This window comes from Schistocerca gregaria, chromosome 5 (assembly GCF_023897955.1).
Source record: "Schistocerca gregaria isolate iqSchGreg1 chromosome 5, iqSchGreg1.2, whole genome shotgun sequence".
Taxonomy (NCBI): Eukaryota; Metazoa; Arthropoda; class Insecta; order Orthoptera; family Acrididae; genus Schistocerca; species Schistocerca gregaria.
In genome coordinates this window covers 206,184,054-206,209,786 of record NC_064924.1, presented here as the reverse complement: position 1 = coordinate 206,209,786, position 25,733 = coordinate 206,184,054, and positions in this window count along the sequence as shown.

Genomic DNA, 25,733 nt, shown 5'->3' with positions numbered 1-25,733 from the left:
GATAAATCCATCTTCTTCTTCGTGCCAAGAATATCTGAACTAACTGGTTGTGTTTTCTTATACATCATAGACATTCTTTTGAAATCTTTCTACACAATCTGCTGTTGATATGTAGTGGGAGGTATATGCCCTGGAAAGTCCATATTGTTGTTGTTGTGGTCTTCAGTCCTGAGACAGGTTTGATGCAGCTCTCCATGCTACTCTATCCTGGGCAAGCTTCTTCATCTCCCTATACGTGCTGCAGCCTACATCCTACTGAATCTGTTTCGTGTATTCATCCCTTGGTCTCCCTTTACGATTTTTACCCTCCACGCTGAACTCCAATACTAAATTGGTGATCCCTTGATGCCCCAGAACGTGTCCTACCAACCGATCCCTTCTTCTTGTCAAGTTGTGCCACAAACTCCACTTCTCTCCAATCATATTCAATACTTCCTCATTAGTTATGGGATCTACCCATCTAATCTTCAGCATTCGTCTCTAACACCACATTTCGAAAGCTTCTATTCTCTTCTTGTACAAACTATTTATCGTTCATGTTTCACTTCCATACATGGCTACACTCCATGCAAATACTTTCAGAATGAACTTCCTAACATTTTAATCTATATTCGATGTTAACAAATTTCTCTTCTTCAGTAACGCTTTCCTTGCCATTGACAGTCTGCATTTTGTATCTTCTCTACTTCGATGATCGTCAGTTACTTTGAACCCCAAATAGCAAAACTCCATTACTACTTTAAGTGTCTCATTTCCTAATCTAATTCCCTCAACATCGCCCGACTTAATTCGACTACATTCCATTATTCTCGTTTTGCTTTTGTTGATGTTCATCTTATATCCTCCCTTCAAGACACTGTCCATTCCGTTCAATTGCTCTTGCAAGTCCTTTGCTGTTTCTCAAAGTTTTTATTTCTTCTCCATGAGTTGTAATACCTACTCCGAATTTTTTTTTGTTTCCTTTACTGCTTGCTCAATATACAGATTGAACATCGGGGAGAGGCTACAACCCTGTCTCACTCCCTTCCCAACCATTGATTCCCTTTCATGTCCATCGACTCTTATAACTGCCATCTGGTTTCTGTACAGATTGTAAATAGCCTTTCGCTCCCTGTATTTTACCCCTGCCACCTTCAGAATTTGAAAGAGATTATTCCAGTTAACATTGTCAAAAGCTTTCTCCAAGTCTACAAATGCTAGATAGGTAGGTTTGCCCTTTCTTAAACTAGCTTCTAAGATAAGTCGTAGGGTCAGTATTGCCTCACGTATTCCAATATTTCTACTGAATCCAAACTGGTCTTCCTTGAGGTCGGCTTCCACCAGTTTTTCCATTCGTCTGTAAAGAATTCGCGTTAGTATTTTGCATCCGTGACTTATTAAACTGATAATTCGAAAATTTTCACATCTGTCAGCACCTGATTTCTTTGGGATTGGAATTATTATATTCTCCATCAAACTCTTCACGCAGTATCGTATCACCTAGGTCATCTTCATCGACATCCTCTTCCATTTCCATAGTATTGTCCTCAAGTACATCACTCTTGTATAGGCCATCTATATACTCCTTCCACCCTTCTGCTTTCCCTTCTTTGCTTACAACTGGGTTTCTGTCTGAGCTCTTGATATTAATACAAGTGGTTCTCTTTTCTCCAAAGGTCTCTTTAATTTACCGTGTCGGTCCAACAGGGATTTCTGAGATTTATGGAAAAAAGCAACAGGAAATGCAAATTTTCAGGAAGAGTTTCGAAAGTTTCTAAGGACTGTAACTCACTTAATATATGCTTCTTTTTTATTTTAGTCACTCAGAAGTACCCTGCACCATACTGTATATTATCCTCTTGATCTTTTTCCAAAAATTTTTTTTCTTATCTTCTTTCTGGACTCCTTAGTGGCTAACTGTGCTGCATACTCTGATTTATCAATGCGAATCTTACCCATCCGTTCTAGTTCTCTGATGCAGTTTGCTCCAAGATTAATTCCCATATGGTGTAGGGCTTTCACGCTACAAATGTTGCCATCATTGAAAGCAGTAACAACATCACTGAACCCCACCCCCCTCTCCCCACTTCTTCATTCCAGTAAAAACCTTTTTTGGTAAACGAGTCCATGTAAGATTATTGAACGACTCATTGCGATTTTGACAGGTTTCTACAAATAGGTTTTATGCTATGCGTGACTGCTGCTGAGATGGAATATTTATGGCTGTATGAACTGTTTGAGTACTGGCCGTTGCAGTAATTGCACAATGAATCAGGTACAGGAGGGCAAAGATGTTGTGCTGGTTTTTCGTCAGTTGACAGTCTGTGGATGAAGGCAGCCCATACTCACTACTTCATTTTCAACAAATTGTCAGTATTATTCATAATAGCCATTCCAAAATCCTGCTGTAGTTCATCAATTATTTTGTGTGTCCTCCTCCCTCCCTTATGGTTTTACCATCAGAAAGTTTCTTGTCTCTCAAAATTTGTTTCAACTTCCGTAACCTGGTGCCCGTCGTCTTCTGGACACGATCTTCATAACACAGTAATCCACAGCTTTCTGTACAAAAAATTATCGATTTTATTAGATCTTAAAGTAATGCACATAAAAGTTTTAACGTTTTGACCAGTGTAGATTGTATTTAAAAAATAAACTTAAATTCTTCCCATGTGACTTTATGAGTGAGATATACATCATTTTATTAGGAAATTTGCTAATTGTATAATGAAGTAAAATTACGAAAATGTGTAAAAAGAATTTCTTCTGTTCTATCTCCTCTTACATTAATTGAATTCATGTGTTTCCTTCTTGGTGTAGATATTCGTCCCAGTTTATACTGACCTTTGTGTCATTGTTCTAACATGTTCATTTCCCTACCGAGTCTGTGCAGAACCCGGTCATTCCTTATCAGTTCACTTAATTTTCAACGTACTTCTGTAATACCAAATCTTAAAACATTTGTGTCTCTTCTGTTCTGATTTCCCCGCAGGCCACGATTCACAGCCATACAATGTTGTGCTCCTCACGTTCGTCCTTAAAAATGTGTCTTAGAAAAACGCCTATGTTTGATACGAGACTTATTTTGGCCAGAAGTGCCTTTTTCTGTGTTACTCCCATTTTTCAGCCCCCCATGCTTCGTCCATATGTGTTATTTTGCTTCAGAGACAGCGGAATGCCTTGAGTTTGTCGAATTCGTAATCCCATAATTTGATGTTAAGTTGATCGATAATTTCTGTTACTCCAATTTACTTTCGTCTTTCTCTCAATCCATATTAAATATTCACTAGACTGTTCATTCCACTGAACTGGTCCTATAACTCTTTTTCACTTACACTATGATAGCAATGTCATCAACTAATCTTATTACTGATATCCTTTCCCAATAAATATTAACCCCACTCTGAAATCTTTCTTGTGTATCAGTCATTGCGCCTTGGGTGTACATACTCAACATTAGAGCAAAACACTGCATTCCTGATATAATCTACATCGGCATTCGTACCCCTCAAGCCCCTGTAAGATGCGTGGCTGTGATTTCCCCCTCCTGTTGCACTCGCAAATAGAGCGAGACCAAAACTATTGTCTGTACGCCTCTGTATGAGCCCTAATTTCTCGTATCTTATCTTCGTGGTCCTTACGCGCGGTGTATGTTGGCGGCAGCAGAATCGTTCGGCAGTCAGCTTTAAATGCCGTTTCTCCCAATTTTCTCAATATTGCTTCCTGAGAGGAAAGCCGTCTTCCCTCCAAGGATTCCCATTTGAATTCCCGAAAGCTTACGTTTTGTTCGAAACTACCGATAACAAATCTAGCGGCTTTCCTATGAATTGCTTACATGTCTTCTTTCAAACCGACTTGGTACGTATCCCAAACACTCGAGCAGTATTCAAGAATAGGTCTCACCAGCGACCTATATGCGGTCTACTTTTCAGTTGAACCACTCTCTCCAAAAATTCTCCCAACACACCGAAGTCGACTATTTGCCTTCCCTAACACAATTTTCACATGCTCGTTCCACCTCATATTGCTTTGAAACGTTACGCCCAGATATTTACATGGCTTGCCTGTGTCCGAGCACTTAGTTCTTGGTCTTCCATTATTTCTGCTCGTTCTTCGTTCTTGTACGTGGTGTAGTACTCGTCTTTTCCTGTACCGTAACCTCATTTTTCTCAGAATTTCTTACATCTTGCATCATCTAACACCTCTATGACTTTTTCCATTCTTCAGTATGTTATTTCTCTCAGCAACTTGGATTAATGAGACGCTGTAATTCCCACACTTATCTGCCCTTGCTATCTTGAGGACAGTGTCTAAGACATTATTCACATGTTTCGTGATAAGTCTACAGAACACAAACGAACTTCAGTGGTTGCCAGTTACACCAATGATTTTACTAACTGTAAAGGAATGTTATCTGTCCTTTCAGCCTTATTTGATCGCAAGTCTTCCTCTGATGAACTCTGGATCCTCTATCTTCCAAATAGCTCCCCGTTTCATGAGACAAGTCCTCCGCATAGTGGAGATCTCTCGTGTACCTTTTCCATCTAACCTCTCACTCTTATGTGTTTAACAGTGGAATACTGATTGCGTTGTTAATGTTAACGCCCTGCCTTTAATATTAAATTTTCTATGTGCCGAGACAGTTTTTCCGACAACTTGTTCTTAAATAGCTTCACACTTTTCGTGCAGGTATTTCAAGTTGGTTTTCATGCACATCCCAATTGTTACATTCCTAAGTTAGTTACGTGGTACTTAGATGCTTTGAACTATACTTCTATCTATGTCGAACGTTTCATTTTACAGGATCTGTAATACGTATACAGGATATTTATACAATTTTAACGTTAACATTAAAGAAAGTTATTATTTTTGGTCTTACTCATAGAGCTGCACTTATTTTCTGGCTACCAGTTTTTAAGCAGAAGGTCGTCAATGGGATAGGAGAAATAATTTTAAATCTGGTTTAAAACTCGTTTTGCTGCCTGTCAGACATTTTGTTGGTGGGAAAATGAGCTAATCTTTGTTTCTGTTTACTTAACTCCGTACTGAGCCACTGACAACTTCAACAAAGGGTAATAAGTCTTTTTTTCCCTTTAGTGTTGTGGGTTTGGACATTACTGTCCTTCACAAACAGTGACGTAATATTTTAAATGATCTTAATTAACGAGTATATGTATCGTGACGGCGCAGTTAAAATGCTCCTTCAACAGGTACCTACGTGATGTATATGGGCAGATACATCATTATTCTTACTGCTCGCTTTTGTGCAATCAGTACTTTCTTTCTAAGTGACAAGTTATCCCAAAGAAATATTCCGTAATTTTTACGTGGAGACATGCAGTATGTCAGGACGTTATTGCGTTTGTTCCTAAGATTAGCAAATAAACTAAAAGCAAAAGTAGCTGAACTTAATTATTTGAGAAGCTGAGCAATATGATTCCACTTCAAGTTGTCATCAATATGTACACCAGATAATTTGGAGCAATCTATCCTATTTACTGAACCCTGCTCATGTGCTACATATGTCGTTGTTATGACTCGAGTTAGTGTTTGTTTTCAAAATTTAGGGAACATCCATTTTCAGAGAACCACTTGTAATGCTTTGGAAAATATTATTTATCAACTATTGTTCCTTTTTCTCTAATGGGATTTATTGTAAAACTTGTTTTCTCTGCAAAAAGTATCACTTGTGCTTGATGAATGTTAAGTGGGTGGTCAATCATATATGTAAGGAATAGGTGTGGACCCTTAGTGTATTTTTCCTCACTCGCTATAATTTTCTGCCTTTCTGACAAAGTCTGAATTATATTGTTGCACTGTTCTCTATTCCTGAACATTTTTGTACAGTCTTCCTTCCTTGAGCAATTGAAGTATTTCTTCTGTTATCCAAGGTTCCTTCAGTTACCTTCTTTGTACTTATCACCTGTGCACGTCTTGTGACTGTCCTTTTTAGAGATGTCCATTTGTCTTAAAGTAAACTTCCTGCTGTGGCATTCATTATCGCAGTATCTGGTGAACCTCAGTCTTGCTAGTCCTCAGTACTTCAGTATCCCACTTGTTTCTACATTGATTCTTCTGGACGAGTCCTTAAAGCCTTACGCTACTCATCATATTGAACTATCTCCTCCTAGGTACACCTTACAGACCAGTATCTGATTTCGAAATCGGTATCTGACCATGATGTAAACCAGCTGGAATAATCCCATGGCTCCAGGTCCTTACCTAATACAGTCAAACCTCGATATAACTAATTTCATGGGACCATGAGAATTAAATTGTTGTACCGGGGTTATTGTAATAATCAGGTTTTGTTATCGTGACTCGATCAAAATGGAAATGTAAATATTAAAAGAAACAATCTTTTTAATCTTTTAAGAAAAAAGAAACACAGGAAAATAGGTGAATTTCTCTGAACATGAAAGTAAAGTATTGTACAGGTACTGTATTAATAAATGAACAAAATGAGTTTCATTATTTGTCTTTAAATGTTATTTTTTCACCAGACAAGTAGTGCAGTAATGTACTCCTCAACCACGAGATCATGGCTCCTTGCTCCGAGGTGAGGTAAAAAAATATATGTAACCTCTTATCTGCCCAGCTTCTTACATTTTTGACACAGTGGTGTCAATTTATGTGTCCTGACACGTTGCTATAGAGAAGAACAGTTAGGCGTACTTTAGACTGCTTCCCTTCTGGACACTTCTCTCCTCTAAAGGCCATCGTCTTCTCTGGCACCATTAGATAAAATAATCCCATCTCATCTGATGTGTACAAGTTTTCAAGACTGTATTTTTCTAACAGTTTCCACATGGTGTTTTCCCTCCAAAATTCTGCATCACCTAAAGGTGCTGATTTTTCTACTCCTGAAATCACTTTAAAAATGATCCCTTGCTTGTCCTTAAGTCTTTTCAACCATCCATTACTTGCTTTAAAATTGTAACTGCCAAGCAATTTAGCGATATCTAAGGTTTTTTGACATATCAACGGACCCTTAACTGATACACCCGGCCCACGCATCTCATTACATCACAGCAGTGTAGCACTGTCCACATCGTCAGCAGCATCCGCATTCATTCTTTGAAGGGTTAAATTTGTCACCTGCAAAACTTTATTAAATTTCTTTTAGTTTTTTAAGGAATGTGGCTAACGTTGATTGTGCAAGTCCATACTTCGTTGCCACGTCTACTTACTTCATTCCATTATCAGTGTCTTTGAAAACCTCCATTTTTGTCTCCAACCTTATTTGTTTCCGAGTTCCAGCCGTTGTCCGAATCATAGCGAAGTCCAAAGCGTTTACATCAACTAAAAACACGAACAGGTTGCAAAAATTACTGAGATATGCTGCATATGAGCCCAACAAATCACTTCTGTCTGCTACTGAAGCTCGACAATGGACAAAATAAACACTCGTTCAAACGAAGGCGCTCTTCGACGTTTGTCGCTCAGCACAGCTCTCCAGCAGCTGTACACTATTCTCTTTACTGCTAGGGTAAATACTGTACAGCTGTATGTAGCGAAACTTCTGGAAATAAAGCGCCGAAAGTCTAGTAGCTAAATAAACGATACCTACCGCTATAGTGAGCTTCTTAGAAGTAGGAAATAGTAAATTACTTGAAATTCTGTCTTCGTTATAAAAGGATGTTGCTAAATGTACTTCATCGTTGTAATGAGGAGTAATTAACATAGTACATACATAAAATCAGCCGGGACCATATAAAATTATGGCTGCACTCAAGTTATCTTCATATTGGCTATCGTTGTACGGAGGTTTGATTGTATAGCTATTCCTCTTGCGATTTCTGAACAGTGCATTTGATATCATTAACTAAGGTTTATTGCCAAATTCAATTCGTCTCCTTCCTCCCATTCCCTATTCTTTCTGAATCACAAGTATATGAAAGCAAAAGCTACACTGTACCACAAATTTTTACTTTTTGTCTTTCACAGAAACCCGATTGCACATTAGGGTGGGACCCTGTTAGCATTTTTTAAGACTGTATTCAGGAATGAAGCAGCATTTCACTATTTGTGTAAGACTTTCCACGACAGCACAGAGATCACAATCGGAACTTTCATTGGTTCACAAGTAGGTCACCTATGGAAGCCACATAATTGGAATCCACTGTAAACCCTGATCAGCTGCAGCCATGTCATTGTTTTCGCAACGTAATAACATTGTGCTTGGGAAACAGGAGAGCTGAGAATTATCAGGACCTGTCGACGCATTGATTCGTGCTAATAAGATCATTTTCAGCAACAAGAGCCTGAAGATGCACTTCCGTTCCTCCGAGCACGATGTGCATCCAAAGAACTGTGGTGCATTTAGTGATGAGCACAGCCAGCGGTTAGACCAGGACATCTCTCTCACAGAACAGCAGTCTACTCCGATGTAGCTGACTTCTTCTGGATGTTATATAAATATGCTGTAGACATCACTCACAAGAGGAAGGCAAAGGAACAATGCGAATAAACGAAGAAAGTTCAATTAATGTATATATCCTATTGACTGACGTGTCGGCTCCCAGTAGCTGAGTGGTCAGCGCAACAGAATATCAATCCTAAGGGCACGGGTTCGTTTACTGATCGGGGACTGGGCGTTGTTGTCCTAATCATCCTCGTTATTTCACTCTCATCGACATGCAAGTCGCCGAAGTGACGTCAAATCGAATGACTTTGCACCCGGCGAACGGTCTATCCGACCGGATCCCCTAGTCACGCGACATTAACATTTATTGACTGCCGTAGCAAAGTGCGGTAGTAATATAATTATATCAATGAGCTAGGAGACAATTTTAAACGTGATATTCGCGTTCAGTACGTAAAAATCTATGAAGACCGTTTACTTTGGTTTCTGCATAAAATCCACTGCAGACCAGTATTATTAGTTACAAATGGCACGTAGATGACGTGCCAGTCCTGTTCAGTGGTACTGCAAGAAATATGCAGAATTACTTGTAATCGTTGAATAACATGTTTCACAACATCAAATTGACACTGGAAACGTAGGAAAATAATTCACTTAATATCCTAGAACTGACCATCACAAAACAGAAAGCTACACACACACAGTTACAGCATTTACAGAAAACAAGCGGGCATGCTATTATCAAAGCCGCCTCTATCATGCACAACGATATATATGGCATTCTTTCATACAATGACACAGACACTCCACACATCCGGCTGAACAAAGCAATGTAAAGAAATAACTTGCAAGTCCTAAACAAATAGCCTTCGCAAATGAATAATGTGATAATACAGAAATTAAAATTTACAACAAAACAGGGAAAACCACAGACGAATGATAAAGGACGTACATGCAATAAAAATAAAACTAGAACTAAATTCGTTACAATATTCAACAAAGGAAATGTTTCAGGTAAAACCGAATACGATTCCCGCAACTCTGATGTCAGTCTAGCTTTCAGAAAAAACCAGTACACTGACATTACGACCGCGCCCTCACAGGGACGAGGGAAAAGAGTATAAGAACAGCTAGTCCTGTGTATATAAATTGAACTGCGAGATGCATTATACTGGAAAGACCGAATGTTGTATTTGAAGGAGATTTTGTGAACATACAAATGCTCAAAATAAAACTAAATTTGCACTACACCTGAAGAACATAAAATACAAAACTAGAGAAGACCTGCATAAAAGCGTGACTGTTCTTCATAATCCCCGTTAAATGAGAAAACGAGACATGAGTTTAGCAAGACCTTCGATTTCAGATGGGAAAATTGTTGAGTATTAAAACATACTCAGTTTCGCGGCTTAGAGCGGCATCAACGTTGAAAGATCATATGTACACCCATTGCTCCTACTCAGAATTTACTACTTGGAGCATATTATTAGTACTATTGCCTTGTAACAACGTTATCTTAAGGTTAAAGTTACTGACTACAACCTAAACGTCATACTATTTTATTGATTTCTCATTGATAATGAGCATTAAGTCCTTCTACCACAACATATATGTATGATGTTTGCATACGTCTTCTGTGTAGTCAAGAATATTTGTCAACAATATTTCAGGGGCATTACCTGCGTACCTTCTGATTATAACGCAGACATCAGCTAGGTATCATACTGTTCATGTTATATCTTGCTGCAACTTAGACATCGACCTGATATCGTATTTTTCATTGGTAGGCAGTGCTGAAATATTAATGCGATGTTTACAGACAGATAAGTAAACAAATTTTATTAAAAGAATTTTTAAAGAATGTAATAATTCTATACGCTACATTAGTTTCAACGTTGTACACATCCATAGTTATTCATCATTGTTCGATACTACACTTTATTGTCATTCTATGATATATGGCAATGCGTCGTCTTATGCATTATAATCCATCATTCATAACTCTACATATTTTCGCCAATTACTTATTCTTATTATTTTTTAATTATTCTTTATAATACTGGCTTACGGTCATTACTATGGGATAATTTTTACATATACGTTCCATATTTAATTAATACATAGAGGTTACTATACGCTATTTGCCTTGTCTTAATGTAACTCTCTGTGCAAGTGTGAACAAAGGCAAATCACATGGTCGACTCTTGCCAATTATTATTGTATAGTTTTCAGGCATTACCACATTTTTGTTTAAACTGTTATGATAATTGTATGGCACATGAAACCCTTACAGTGATCGAGTTCCACCCATTGTTTCATTACGATGTTGTGTATTTCACACTTACGTCTTACCTCACTCTTTGAATGCTTAGGCCCTGGTGTGGACAACATTCTAGTGTTTGAAATTGACGATATGAGGTGTTTTAATTAACTTTTGGTCGTAAATTATAGTACAGAATTACATGATGTTAATTACGGACTTACGCCCGGAAACTGGTTGTGTTTGCATGGCCTGAACGTCACTTGGTGAAAAACCACGAAAACATTACATACCTGTTCTTTGTCATTGTGAAAGTATTCGAACATTGTCTGTTAAGCAAAAAATATTTTTCAACATTACATAATGCGCTATAGGCTTCATCTCTTTCATTTTTCGTTCAGGAATACTATTAGCGTAGGTGGCAGGCATTGGAACAAGTATTTCGTATATTATTCGATGTATCGTCCCAGTGGTTTTATAGGAATATTATACATAGTCTAATATGTTCTTCCAGGATAAATGTAAAACTACAGTAGTTTGTAATTAAATATGATTTTTCAGTAATGTGGTCGAACAAACTTTCTCTTCCGCAAAGGTGGTTCTATCCTTGCAGCTCTCTCCTACATTGATTTCATATTTGTTATGTATTCAATCCTGTAGTAGTACTAAACGTAAATTATTTTTATACCATTGTGCGTTACTCGGACCCTTGTATGTGTGTTTCTCTGTAAATGGCAATCTGAACTTCCACATGATGGCTTCCTCGAGCTTCTAACACTGTTTATATGCTGTTAGTCTATCTCTAGGTGTCAGCAGGGACACATCTTCTGACACCGTATTAGGACAAGCGTATTTTGCTATCTACTTAACATATCCTTTCGATGTACCTACTGCATAAGGAACGGCTGTGGGGAGTAACATAATAGTAGTGCCTTTACAATGAGGTACCTTGAGTAAAACTGTAAAACACAATTACGACCAAGTGTACGACTTCACAGATCAACGTAGACAGTACTCCTTGTGGCAAGAGGTATATAACCACGTTGCAGTGCAATATGTTTTCTTTTACGTTTATTCCTGTTAAAAATTGGTTTATAACCTATTTCTTAAATATTTTACAGATTTGGAGATGAAGATTTAATGCAAACAAAAAATTCGATGATGGCTACAATGTGTTCGCACAGGACTACAGTACTGAATCCTACTTCCATAATATCATTTGCTGCTACTGTTGCATTACAGTACATAACAGAAATTCTCATTTACTTTTCATTTCACTAAACAAACGCCCTTATTTCTAGCTTGAGCCTCTGCATTTCCATTTTCTGTATTTGTAGCTTTCCTACCACGACAAAACTTCTCACATTCCATGCGTCGACTCGTAGAATGTTATTCTTTCGTTAGTTAGTCTATCTGTTTCTCATGGATTCCTCTCCTCTTGGCGTCCCCTCTCGAGAATCGGAATGAGGGACTAATTGAGAATCTTTCTCCAATGGTGATACCATCACAGTACATTCTCAGTTACGGACCGCTTGTCCTGTGGATACAAATTACGTCACTTTAATGCAGTGGTTCCATTTCCTCCTGCACCCGATTGTCTTTGACCGTTGCAGATTGTTTCGCCTCATACTGGCAGTTTCTGACCCCACTAGGCAAGACGTTTCCCTAAAGCTCTGTATGATCCTCCAACGTCTTTGACGAGGCCGTTGGCAGAATAAGGGTGACTCCTTACACTGGAAATGTTACGTTATCATTGCTGATAATTTTTATTCAACAGTTAAACAGTGTCTGTGTTAGAGTTCGGCTCGTGGGACTTTTTGTTTACTAGTGGAGGACGTTACATCTTTTGCTGCTCTTCTTTTTGCCTGTCTGCCTGCTTCTTCGTCGTTTCTCTTCAGTAGTCCTGTGCGGGTGTCGCACGATTCTAGGCATGAAAATTTCTTGTTTTCTTCCAGAGTCTGATCGGTTCCCTGACCAAATACGCTGAGCTACCGTGCCACCATCCCTCGCACAACAGAAACTAACAGAACAAATGATGACTGTGCTTGAATTACGACATGAAACGATAATATCCGTCGTACAAAAGGGAGCCGTGGAGGACGAACAACGTTGGGGCATAGAGACAACAGAGTACATATAACAAGTAAGTCTGAGGAAGTTCTTTGCAGGTGCTACCTTGAAATAAAGAGAGTGTCATGGAAACAAGAACTTCTTTATAAATGAGCAAAGAAATGAACATTGGCTTGTTGTGAAAAATAATAACCGGAATACCTTTGCTACCACATAACTCAGCTTGGTGCAAGCCATTCACACACGTCAGTGGCAGCAGATGACAGTAAACCAAATCTTTGTTTTGTATGGATGACCACTGACTCTCTCCGTAGTGGGAGGAGCATCGAAAGCCAGCGGGAAGAATTGCCCTTTAATGGCCTCAGTTTCCATTTCTTTACAACATTTTCTCTCTTACAGCATATCTTGTTACCTGAACATAATTTATACGTGACAAGTGTTTGTTTTAAGGCCATTTAAACTAGCTTTCATACCGAGAAAAACAGCAACGGAACGAGGAATTAAGGTCGATGCCTTCTGCTGTACAAATGTAAAACCATCACTGCAGATAGCCATATTTTACATCCTGGTTGTTATCTTGCAAATGTGCTCTATCAAGTGTTCCGATAGAGTTACTGTTGGGTAATTGTGGCTAGTGTTATTAGAGTGGAAACACTTTCCTTTTTTTTAGGTAGATAGTATTTCTATATGGCTGAAAAGAAGAATTGAATCACTGTTCATGTCAAACCATTTTGTGAAGGCTCCAAAACCAGATGGAAAATAGCACTTGCCCTTTGCGTTATTAGCTTATTTGTTACTGCTACTTAAAATCATTGGATACTACGAATTTTTTGGTGTTTTAGGGATATGCAGTCTCTTTTCAAATTATGTGGTAAAACAACGCTGCAGAAATAAGTGATAGATGTAATATAGATGTAATTTCAATGATCACAACGAATAACATTTAAATACGTTTTATCATCTAAAGTCATCAGATATGTTATAAATAATATTTTACTTTGAAACCCAAGTTAAATGTTTGTTGGACAAGATGCGCCTGTCAATGTTTATGCTCTTCGAGATGTATATTTTGTTCTGGTTCCCTTTTTCAGTATTTTTATACTTCTAAAGTATTTCTAATTTGGTAACAAGAAAGTGGCATGTCGACTTAATAACACTGTTGTCCTTCAGCTACACAGAGAATAACATCTGGCGCACGCTGTTCTGAAGCAAGTCACGTGCTGTACGGTAACTCGCAGAACACGAAGTGGCGACTACGAAACTTCATCGCTGCGGTGAGGAATCTCGCCTCAGCCAGTAATTGTTTAGCAAGGTCTCACCCCGAAGTAGTTAGTGGTGTTCCTCTGCATACTGGAGTAGCGCAGTTGATTCAGAGACGTGCCACAGAGACAAATTCAAGTGTTGCTACTCAAATGTACTGTGCTAATTTGTTTCAGATTACGCGCACAAAGAAGTAGCACATGTCGTCAAAAGGGTGAAAATATCACGATAAAGTAGACAAAAATTACGCTGCTCTCAACCGACTCCTTCCTTTCCCTTTTCCACTTCGTAGTATGTTTCTTTCTTGTTCCTATGTCTTTCAACTTTCCACTCTGTTTGATTATCTCACTACATAAACTTCTCGCGCCACCATAGTTGGTCGACCGAAAGGTCTGCTAGACTGACAGCGCCGCATAAGTATCCGGTACTTCCACGTTTTCTTTGTGGTGACGAGATGCACCATTAAGGACTTGGATGCCATTTAAAGAAGCAACGTACGTAACTTGCCAACTGGCGCTAAGTGTTGACAAAGTACTGCGTAAACCAGACGATTCTTAAAAATGACATCTAGTGACGTCACTGGTTGCGGGCAGTAGTTCGGTAGCATCTAGACCCTTCACCTACTGGCTTACTGATATTGTAAAAAGAAAATACCTGGAAAACTTCAAGAGGTTGTAGAATAGGTCTTGAGGAGCAAAGTTGGGATAGGAAACCACGTCGGGAAACGTTATTCAACGACACGAGAGTTTGTCGAAGTTGCAGCGGACGATGTTTGTTGAACCACGCCTTCGGTAGTAAATATATGTGCATTAGAGCGTTGCAAGTGGAATTTATCGCAGTGGGACTAACAAAATTAACAGCGTTAGATGGAATAAGACGTGTGCGCGTCTGTCAGAATATCATTTTACAGCTCGTCATCAAAAAATTCTCCTTTACAGGCAGGGGTACGAACGAGTGATCTAAAATTAGTCGTTAACCGTTATAACTGCTACGCTCCTTTGTGTTGATGAATGTTGTTTCCGGACATGGGTTCCTATGATCAGTTTGCTCCTCAAGACACCATTTACAAGGCCTGTTCGCAGGAAACAGCAACTGAAACGCATCGCTACTAAGCATTCAGCATTACCCTCTGATAGCAATAAACTGCCTACAGCAACTTATTTCTTGTAGCAAAGTGCTGAAAAGTGATATACGCACGGAAATGCTAAATACTGCTATACACTATCTAGTAAAAAGTATACGGACACCTAGTAGTTGGTATGACAGCTGGAACTCAGTCGGGAACACTCTTAATCGGGTGTGAGATTGTCAGCAGAGGAATTGCAGTCCAGTCTTCCTCAAGATCCGAAATCAGCGTAGTGACGTTTGACGCAGCGATCTGGAGCAAGTCAACGGTCTAAATGATCCGAAAGGTATTCCACAGGGTTCAGATAAGGTATTTGGTAAGATCAGTTGTGCCACGGTTCCCCGTTGCGATATAGATGGCTGTTGTAAGCAGTTCAGCAAACAGACGTCTTAAGGAGGGTATCACAAGACCCCTCAGTAAGTACGTAGCCTTGGCACGCTGACATTGCAGAAATGGCCACCCGGGTCTTCGGAATAGGAAAGCTGCAACGCCTTTGCAGTACCCGAGAACCGTGGAGTTGCTGATAAGGCGGGAAAACTGGAGCAATGATGTTATTTTTACTCAACAGTCGGGCCTTGCACCTCGACTTGAAGGACAAACCAACACCGTTTTGGAAACGATAGAGGGCAAGGCTGACATAAATAACGCCAAATTGACAAACTCTGTCTTTATCAGCTTATAGCCACGAGGAGAAGTCCACACTAAACCTCGAGCCACTAAACCTCAAGCCGAGGTGATTTTCCAAGCTGCCACTGTCAGACTCCATTTTCACAAGCTGAGGACACCGCCTGTGTGAGGTCTAGAGACTTCCGATTTGGTAACTTTCCACTGGTGGACCATCCACTGGGTGACTATCATCAGCTACTGTTCGCTTTATTGGTGGACCAGGCTTTGAGCCTGTGTCGTCTAGCTACGTAGCCTACACTGCCCAAGCCGGCAAATACTGTCGCTGATAGACATCGCCCTGTGTGGGCACACACCACTGCCGCAGTCCACGCTGGGAGCTGTGGTTCGACGCCACCTGATCCCACAAACTTGGCGCTGAGAGACGGAGCAGCCCAGCACTCCACTGTTCCTGAGAAGCACTGGTCACCGTGCTGACAGCATAAACGAGCCAACTGCAGCCATAGAATGCGCGATTCCCGCACACATTTTTTTTCTAAGCTTTGAGTGTTATCTTATGAATTTGAATAGTTCGTCGTAGATTAGAATTTACGGGAGGGACATACAATAAGTAGTGCAATACAATTTCTTTCGGAAAACAGGTTGGTTTTGTTCACGATTCCAGTACACCATATTATTCCCCACTCTTTTGACCACAAATCTAAATTTTTCAAAATAAATCCCGTTCAAAGCTACCGTCTTACACCATCTTCCTGAGAGGGCCTGTATACCCCATAGTACTACTGTACTGGTCGACTTCGGTTCCACCGCCTTGCTGCTTCAGTAACCTCCCAATAATCCACGTATTACTTCTCGCGGTGTGCATTCGTAATAGGGCTGAACAGATAGCACTCTGAATGTGTGAGATCAGGGTGAATTAGGAAGAACATGAAATTTTGTTAGCTCCTCTTGGGTACGCAAACTCGTCAGGCCCTACGTTGTCATGGAGAAGAAGTACTTTGTTTGCGTTTCTTCAGTTTTCTAAGAGTAGCCAATAAACGTCGAAACTGATCGTTTCACTGCGAGGGAGGACATCAGACACAGTACCCCCTTCAGAGTCCCAGATCACCGTAGCCATAAGTCTATCGGCTGAGTGTGTGGTTTTGAACATTTTCTTCATATGTGGTATGACATCACTCCATGGATTCCTGATCCCCTTTCAGAATGATGAACCAACGTTTCATCGCCTGTGATTGTTTTCGACAAAGAGTAGTCCCTATCAGCCTAAAAACATGGAAGCAATTCAGCACCGATGGTCGATCGTTGCTCTTTATGATCTTTTGCTGGCAGTGAGGAACCAAGTGGGCATACAACTTTGAGTACTCCAACTTGTGGGCAAGTGTGCCAGCCCTATCAATACGGACGACCAGGTGAGTAGCGAGGAGTTACACGGTGGTCTGGCAATGAGTGTCTGTACGTTCTAACATTGCAGGAGTAACAGCTGCGTGCGGCCGGTCGGCACACAGGAGGTAAGACAAGTACATGCGACCTTATTACTATGATAACGTACGCCTCGCCCACCGAATCATCGAGCTTTTGATTACTGTCAGGTCTCCGTAGACTTTCTGCAGACAACGATGAATATCAGAGATGCTCTGGATTTCCTCCAAAAAAATCTCAGTGACAGCTCTCTGCATGGAACGCGCCTCAGTTACAGACGCCATGTTGAAGGCTACGTATAGTGCTGCCATCTGTCGGAACTGCATGCAACTAGGAGCCGAAGTTGGAATATTCCACGATGCCGCACAAGAAATTCCCCATATTTTCAGCCGAAACTGGCAAAGGAAAAATCTGTTGCATCACTTACTGAACGAACGCCCGTCGCATTTGACAGTTGGTACAATTCATTGCCGGCCAGAGTGGCCGAGCCATTCTAGGCGCTACAGTTTGGGACCGCGCGAGCGCTACAGTCTCAGGGTCGAATCCTGCCTCGGGCATGGATGTGTGTGTTGTCTTTAGGTTAGTTAGGTTTAAGTAGTTCTACGTTCTAGGGGACTGATGACCTCAGATGTTAAGTCCCATAGTGCGCAGAGCCATTTGAACAATTCATTGTGGCAGTATGATAATGGGACGCCGATTCCGTGGAGAAGAATGTCTCCTGCAGACTTGTTGCTTCCCAGGATGGGAAGCGCTGTGTTCCTGTGTCTTCTTGTTGCTAAACCGTTCGCCGTGCTGGTGCTCACAGCATTCGCTGCCTTCTCATTACCGTCTTCGTTGATGCAGTCTGTTATGAAATGAAAGGATTATTCCAACCAATATTGTTTCCACGACGGATTGCCACGTGCCACCACATCGCTGGAGCCACGCCCCAGTCGGTGATTTGCAGACTCTATAACCTAACACACCCACCGTCAACACCCAGCGTAGCAGTCACTCACCCTGGTCACTACACGGGAATTTTATTGTCGACAAAACATCATGCTACTTTTCGCCGGTGAATTGTCATGGTAACACAAACAGCCTTATTGTCTCCGAACTGCTACTGTGCTGTATGTAGTGCACACTGCAGTAAAATGTGTTCTTATTATCCCACACATTACACCACCACCTTCTTGAGCTTCAATGTCGGCTCTACACATAAGTGGCATTCGCCAAATGCTGACGCTTCCATCGGACTGTCACAGGGTATGATGTGACTCATCACTCTTAATTACTTGTTAGCCATCTGCTGTATAGTGGCGTAGCTCTTCATTCCACTTAGTGTCGCTTAGGATTGTCTAAAGAAAGGTGTGATACTTATGAAGAGAAGCTCGTCCACTTTACCCGATTCCTTTTAAGACTGCCGCGCGGGATAGCCTCGCGGTCTTCCGCGCCTTTTCAAGGTCCGCGTTTCTCTCCCCGTCGGAAGTTCGAGTTCTCCCTCGGGCATGGGTGTGGGTGTGTTGTCCATAGCGTAAGTTAGTTTAAGTTAGATGAAGTAGTATGAAGGCTTAGAGACCGATATCCTCAGCAGTCTGGTCCCATAAGACCTTACCACAAATTTCCAAAAATTCCTTTTTAAGTCTCTACGATCAGTAATTGTGCTATCTAGCAATCTGTTAGCACTTTGGAATTCTCGAGGAATTCATTTAGCTGATTACATACGGTTTTTACAACCACTCTCTCCAGTCATCGAGATCCGCCAGTACATGAACTGTGCTTGATCGTGGTTTGGCTGTGCTTATTATTTCGCGTTACCACTTTAGTCACATCAACAGCAGTCGACGTGGTCGCGTTACGTATTTAAATGTCCCTGTGGGATTTGTTGCTCATAAGACATCGAGTGACTAGTGCACATTCTTAGCCACTGATGTGTGCCTGACAGAATCATACCGGCGTTATTGCATCTCTACTGAAAACACAGTACTTCCTTCCTTCGTTTATAATGGCCGATCTGCTTGTCGTGACATACAGTAGTCAATACAGCATCACATAGGTGTATCCGGAAAGTTTCGAACATTTGCTGGAATGCATCTTTCCATTGGGAAGCAAAGGTTCAGCTTAGTCGGTAGGTCCCAGTAAACGAATTCCTACATTGTGCGAGTTCATTACTACAGTGTCTGTAGCCAGAGTGGACTGCAAGATACCTAGAGTCGCAGAGAGCAGTCACATCTTGCGTGACGCATCACAGGGGGTAACTCTTCAGTGTCGAGTACAAAAGCTGGCACAAAACATCGCGCAACAAACACGAATTATTCCAACCACTGTGTTTTCTGCACGTTAACCAGTACAAAGTGACTTAATATCGAAGTGTGCTTGAGGGAAATATAATAAATATTGCAGTTGATGGTGAACAGACGCAGGTAAAAAAAAGTTATTGAATTAATGGTCGTCTCTGCTCTCACCACTGAACGATCAGTCAGTGTGATAGGAGACAGGACTCATTCTTCAGAAGAAATTGGTTTAAATCTCCTTCTCGCAGCCCATATATCGGTTTTCCCCGATTTCCTACAATCGTTTGTAGTCAATTATGGGATGTCTTTTGAGTAGGTATGCTTGGTGTCCTTCCCATTGTGGGCGAACTGCCATGAGTACTTCTCTTGGCGCAACCTCCTCATCTTACAGTCTGACTTGCACCTAACGTCCTAAATTATTTATTGAATATTTGCCAACCTACTACTACTAGTACCATGTAAGTTATTTCCTCATCCCTTAATTCATATCTTGCGGGATTGTGCCTTCTTGTTGTCACTTTTTCCACACATTCCAGGCCTCAATAAGTCTACAGAGAATCTCATTCTTCATTGGCGTAAAAGTCCATTCAGTTGTCAGCAGTCTTCTGTAACTCCACAACTTTTTTCTTTTTAAAGGAAACGAAAAAGGAATAAAGAGCTACTATGGTTGGCACAGTCACTCCTCACTCACTCATACACTCGCTCTCTGACTCTCACGTCCTCACGTTGACCCACACACCACAAAACAAAGGAGAGTTCCTGAAAGGTGCTACACCTGGGATAAAACAAGATGTAAAACCACAGAGGAGGTACGTGGGCTAAGCGAACTTACTGTGAAAATTGCATACTGCTCTTTTGAAGCGTTTGCCACTGGCTGGTGATAACCTAAACCATAGACGGCGCGCGAAATGCACATTATTTAACCCATGGCGCCACTGCCATCAGTCGGTGTACGATCGTGGTATCACGAGTAATCCGAGGAGCCGCCAGCTCCACCCATAGGGGTAACCACGATAACCTTTCTCTATTTTTTAACCCCACATACAATCGTGCTGTGTGTAATTTTTACTACGGCGTTTCTGTATTTTTTTAAAGACCATATGTAATGTTTCAGCTTGTAACTTTGCTATTCCTACACTTGCAGGGCCCAAATATTCTGAAGATGGCTTGTATATAAGCCGAAAATGTTTAATAAAGAAATACTACTGCGATTTCAACTGTTCATTTCAACTTAAATAAAACATCAGGTCGCTGCTCCCCGTAGACTATGTTGTCAAAATTTATAAACAATTTAACGAGTAACGTATTTGGAGATCTAAATAGGATTAGGAACATCAGAACAAAAATCATGATAATCTCAAAAATTCGTTTTAACGAACAGTGCTTAAATTTAAAAAGTATACCAAATTATGCAAAAAGGAATAATTAACGTTAGATCTGATGTCAATAAAATTATGCAAAGGAAAAGCAGTAACCTTTGGATCAAATATGAAATTAGGGATACCTTTAAACAGAAATATTTTTCAATCTCAGGATGTATAAATTACACCTCTCATTAAGTAAATCCTTAACTCCCCTTATGTTTTCTACTGTCATCAACTTAATAGATCAGAAAATAGATTATACGCGTAAAACCATTGATATTACTCATGAAAAAGAAAATTAATGCTCTTATTAGTGAACAGTTAGATTCACCCACTGTATCATCTCAACAGCTCCATAACTTTTTTCCACGGTGTGTTAATTTAACCAACATCCGAATCTCTGCCTCTGAAATGTACCTTCTCAGCAAAGGTATGAGTTATAATCTTCCCCCTGTACTAAGTGATACGAATATTGGACGCATTGCTGCTGACATAAGAGTTGCAGTAAAAAGAGCTGAGCGTAAACATGATGCCTATAGGATTGCTCTTAGAGCAAATGAAATTTTAGAAAAAGCAAGGGAAAAATTGTAGAAAAGCCAGAGACAGCACTTGTTAAAGCAATCAATGACAAACGTATTACATATCAATCGATAATAACGAAAGCGGATAAAGGCAAGCTCTCGTAATCACTGAAGATGACTCTATATCGAAATGCGCAACATTTTTCCGAGAATATATCAATGAAGTAAATAAGGATCCACTTTCAAAATTTCAAGCAAAGATTAGTAAACTAATTGATGAAATATAATTACGTAGGCTTCCGCAACCAGAGTCAGTCGACATAAAAATTTTCTGATTATGGTACCGCGTCATAATGTTGCCGAAACGTTGGTTTTTCTCCAGCAGCAGTAGTTTTTCTACATTATGACGTGGTACCATGCCCAGAAAACTTTTATGTCGACTTAATTGATGAAAGTGAATACTTATTTTCGCCAAAAGGAAAGCAACACCTAAAAGTGATGAATCCACAGATACCAAAACTTAGGGCCTAGATAAAGCTTCATAAACAAGGTTGACCCCTTCGTCCAATAGTGAACAACATTGGTTGTATCGTGTCCAATAGGAAATAGACTGAACTTCTAAAAGAATTCTATGTCTTAGAACAGAATTTCTTCATTAAAAACTGTTATGAGCTAATAGCAAGTATATATAATTTTCCAGACCCTCCAGATGCACACTTTGCTTCGCTTGACAAAAAAATCTGCATACAAATAATCCAATAGCTAAAACTATTATCATCATAAGAGCTGGTTAATCCTGATGAAATCTCTGAGATCACTGAGCTTCAATTAATCCTGAAGACGGCTTGTTTACAAGTCGAAACCGGTTAATAAAGAAATGTTATTGCGATGTCGACTGTTCATTTTAACTTACAGGTGAAACAACGGCCCAGGGAAAGGTGACTGGCTGACTACTTTCAAAGAACATGGTTGAGCAAGTAACCCTGTAAACACATAAATGACACATCTCTAGAATGTTTGGAGACAAATTGGATAGATCACAGAATGAAGGACACTCAGAAAAACCGAACAAACAAGGGATTCAAAATTGGAAGCACATCTCATCGGCTCCAGTGTCTGCAACATCGCGTATAATTTTGCGTCAAAGACAGTTAAGTCTCGAGACAGTCGGTTCTGGAGGACACGATCAGGGAAAACAGAGCAATCAATGGAGTCCCTCTGTTCCAAACTATCCGCAAAGACAGTTGTGGAGTTGTGTCAGTTAAAATGTCGTAAAACAACGTATTAAAACATAGGCAGCATTGGAAACTGTCTCGTCCTGCACCATATCTTAAGTCACTCTGGGCCTCTGCAATAACTGGGGTGGGAGGCTGTTAAAACCCTTGATTCGGGGTTGTTCATTCTCCACAGCAAGTGCCTCCGGCACACGCTGCGCATGGATCCCAAACAACATTGTTGCTCGTGACGATTGGAGAGAAGGGGTTCCAGTGGGTTACCAGCAATGGTGCGCTGGTAAAGTCGGACATGCGAGGAGTTTATAAGCCTGACGCACCTTGAGGAGCCTCCACTGAGTGGTGGGTGGCACTCTTCCCCAGTCTCAGTACAGACACTGGGTATGGGACTGGTCTTGTAACGGTCAATGGCCAGCCCAATCTCCTCACTGTGTATAGACAGAAACCTCACTGACTCTGCAAAATGCAGACTGGCATTCCTAACATGCAAGTCAGGTAAAATGCAAATACGAAAATGCAACGAGAACGATTAAACTGAACACACACACAAACACACACACACACACACACACACACACACACACACAGACACACACACACACACACACACACACACACACACACACACACACACATACACAAATCCTCACACACACCTGCAGGAAACTGACAACCATTCTTTGCAGCCCATTCCTTTAGTCTTCACACTGTACGTTGAAAATGACATGTCATTGTTGCATCACTGGAGGACGTACGGAAAACAGTAAAATCGTCTACAAATAAGTCAAGTTGTACGGGACTGTGCACCGTAGACTTGATACTGATTATGGCTATGGCAAACACTACCCCGAGGGAACCACTCACCTGCTCAAAACTATCTGACAACATGTCACCAACGTGAAACCTAAGAAAACGACGTAGACAGGAAGCACCTTACGAAGATGTGGAGGTGTCCACTAAATCCCCATAGATGAAGTTGCTCTAGAATAATGTCTCTAAGGAGTCTCGTACACCTTGACTGATGAAAATAAGACAGTGATGTTCACATTGGAAAGCTTTCTGAATAGCTACCTATAGCAGAGTTAGGGAATTAGGTTTCCAACAGTGGACTGCAATCTAGGAATCCACACTAAGAGCTGCTATGGAATTGCATGGTCTCTATCAACCAGACCAGAATGCGCTTAAGCTTTAACTTTTTTCTTCACATATTGTTACGGCGATACTCTAGTAACTGCTACGTCATGTGCGGCCCTTTGAGGAGAGATATCAAGCTAAAATGCTCTAGGAGTATTTCCTTTGCAGGTGCTGTCGAATGTCGAAGCGTCTAGTACAGGATTTGGTAGTGACTGGCTTCAGTATCACCCGTCTCAGTGCCGATTTTAGCTACCACATTGAGAAAGGGTAATTGCAGGACTCAGAATTGTTAGATGTGAAGTACAATTTTCTACCGTCACACGTTAGTGGCGAAAAGCGGATCATGGCTCATACAGTTAGTAGTTTTTGCAAAATGCTCTGTCAGTGTCTGAGCGATGTTTCCAGTTATTGTTTGAAGACACTACCATTTCAGCACAGCTACTATTGGGAAACGTCAGCGTTTACTGGAAATCCTCCTGATGACTTCCCATACTTTTGTGGGACAAGTGGATCGATTGATTGCGCCCAGGGGCGCTTGCCACCACCTGCCTTGTTCTTATTAACGACGCATCGAGCCTCGGCTCTCACGAGTCGAAAGCCTCAGAGATTGTCTGCTGTTGGACGATACTTAAACTATCAGAGAGCCACACTCCTGTCCTGGATTACTGAATGGCACTCACCAGTCCATTAAGGTACATGTAGCCTCAGCAGATTATCTGAGCACTTTGGGAGGGACAAGTCAGCAGCAAGAGAGATAAATCATGTAATATGTTATATCCACTCTTGGTGGTGTTCAAACACATTCAGGTACCTGAACAGCACCCAGTTAGCCCTGCTGACCATCCAATTTGGTGGTTCTGTTCAGGTAATGCTCCATTCTGTTGGTGGATCCACAGTGTAAAAAGGTCACTAGAAAGGTCGTCAGCTGCTTCCCAATGAGCTGAGTCTGCAAGGGCGAGATAGCAGAAAGACAGGCTGATGGCTGAGAATGATCGAATAGCATACGAGGAATCAGTGGCACCGTATTAACGATGTACAGCTCCTGAGACTTCATGAGGTTATGCAAGGTTCGTCCCCTATGGCAGGTATGGCTCGAGCCTCACAATACCTTATGAAGTTAGAATCTCCCTGTAAAAGAAACGGGAAGGGGAGTTATTCAATAAGGGTTGTGACATCCTCAGAATCAATCACTCCCAGCGGAGGTAAGTATAGCGAGCAGATAGTCATTTTCTAGTCCACATGACTTGCAATGTCTACTGCTTGTAGGTCGGAACCCACAGAGATAGCAGAGGAGTGCTGTGTGTTATTGACAATCACAGCAACCCCTCCCTGGTCTTTCCACAGTCAGGTAATCTTTTAGATGAAACGTATAGTCCTGTATCTCAACACGTCAGTGGCTTTGAATGTGTTTCTCGTAAACACGAGCACAGTGGAAGAGCCTGTGTTAGGAGCTTCAGTTCCTCCACATATGTCCATATTCTCCACTGTGGGAAGTGAGCAATCTATCACTGGGTAACACTTACACCGTGACTTTTTGCCGGAGAGAGAAGCCTGGTCTAGATGAATGCCCCAATCCAACGTAAGGGCCTATCGCCTCAGATGAATTGAGAGACATCTGAGAGGATGACGACGACATCACCGAACTGCATACTTCCTTTCTCCATCACTGATGTTTTGGTATGAGGCGGTTTCAGAACCACAATTTCAGAAGTGGTAGAGGCGAAGCTGGACTGTGAACCAGTCTGAATTTTCTTCTGGGCGGGGAGTTCAACACTGCCGGCAACCATGGCCTTTTCTGTAGTTCTGAGCAAGGACATGATTTGAAATAACTGCAGCAGCACAAGCGCATTCACAGATGGAAGTACTAGTGCTGACAATGGCAGCCTCTGTTTGTGTAGAAACATTGGCTTTCTGCTCTGGCTGAAACAAAGGAGATGGCGAATATTTGGGGCAGCATGGCTTTAAAAATCATTTTGACATCACATCTACATCTACATCTATAATTCTCTATATCGTATAGCGCCCGGAAAGAATGAACACCTATATCTTTCTGTACGAGCTCTGATTTCCCTTATTTTATCGTGGTGGTCGTTCCTCCCTATGTAGGTC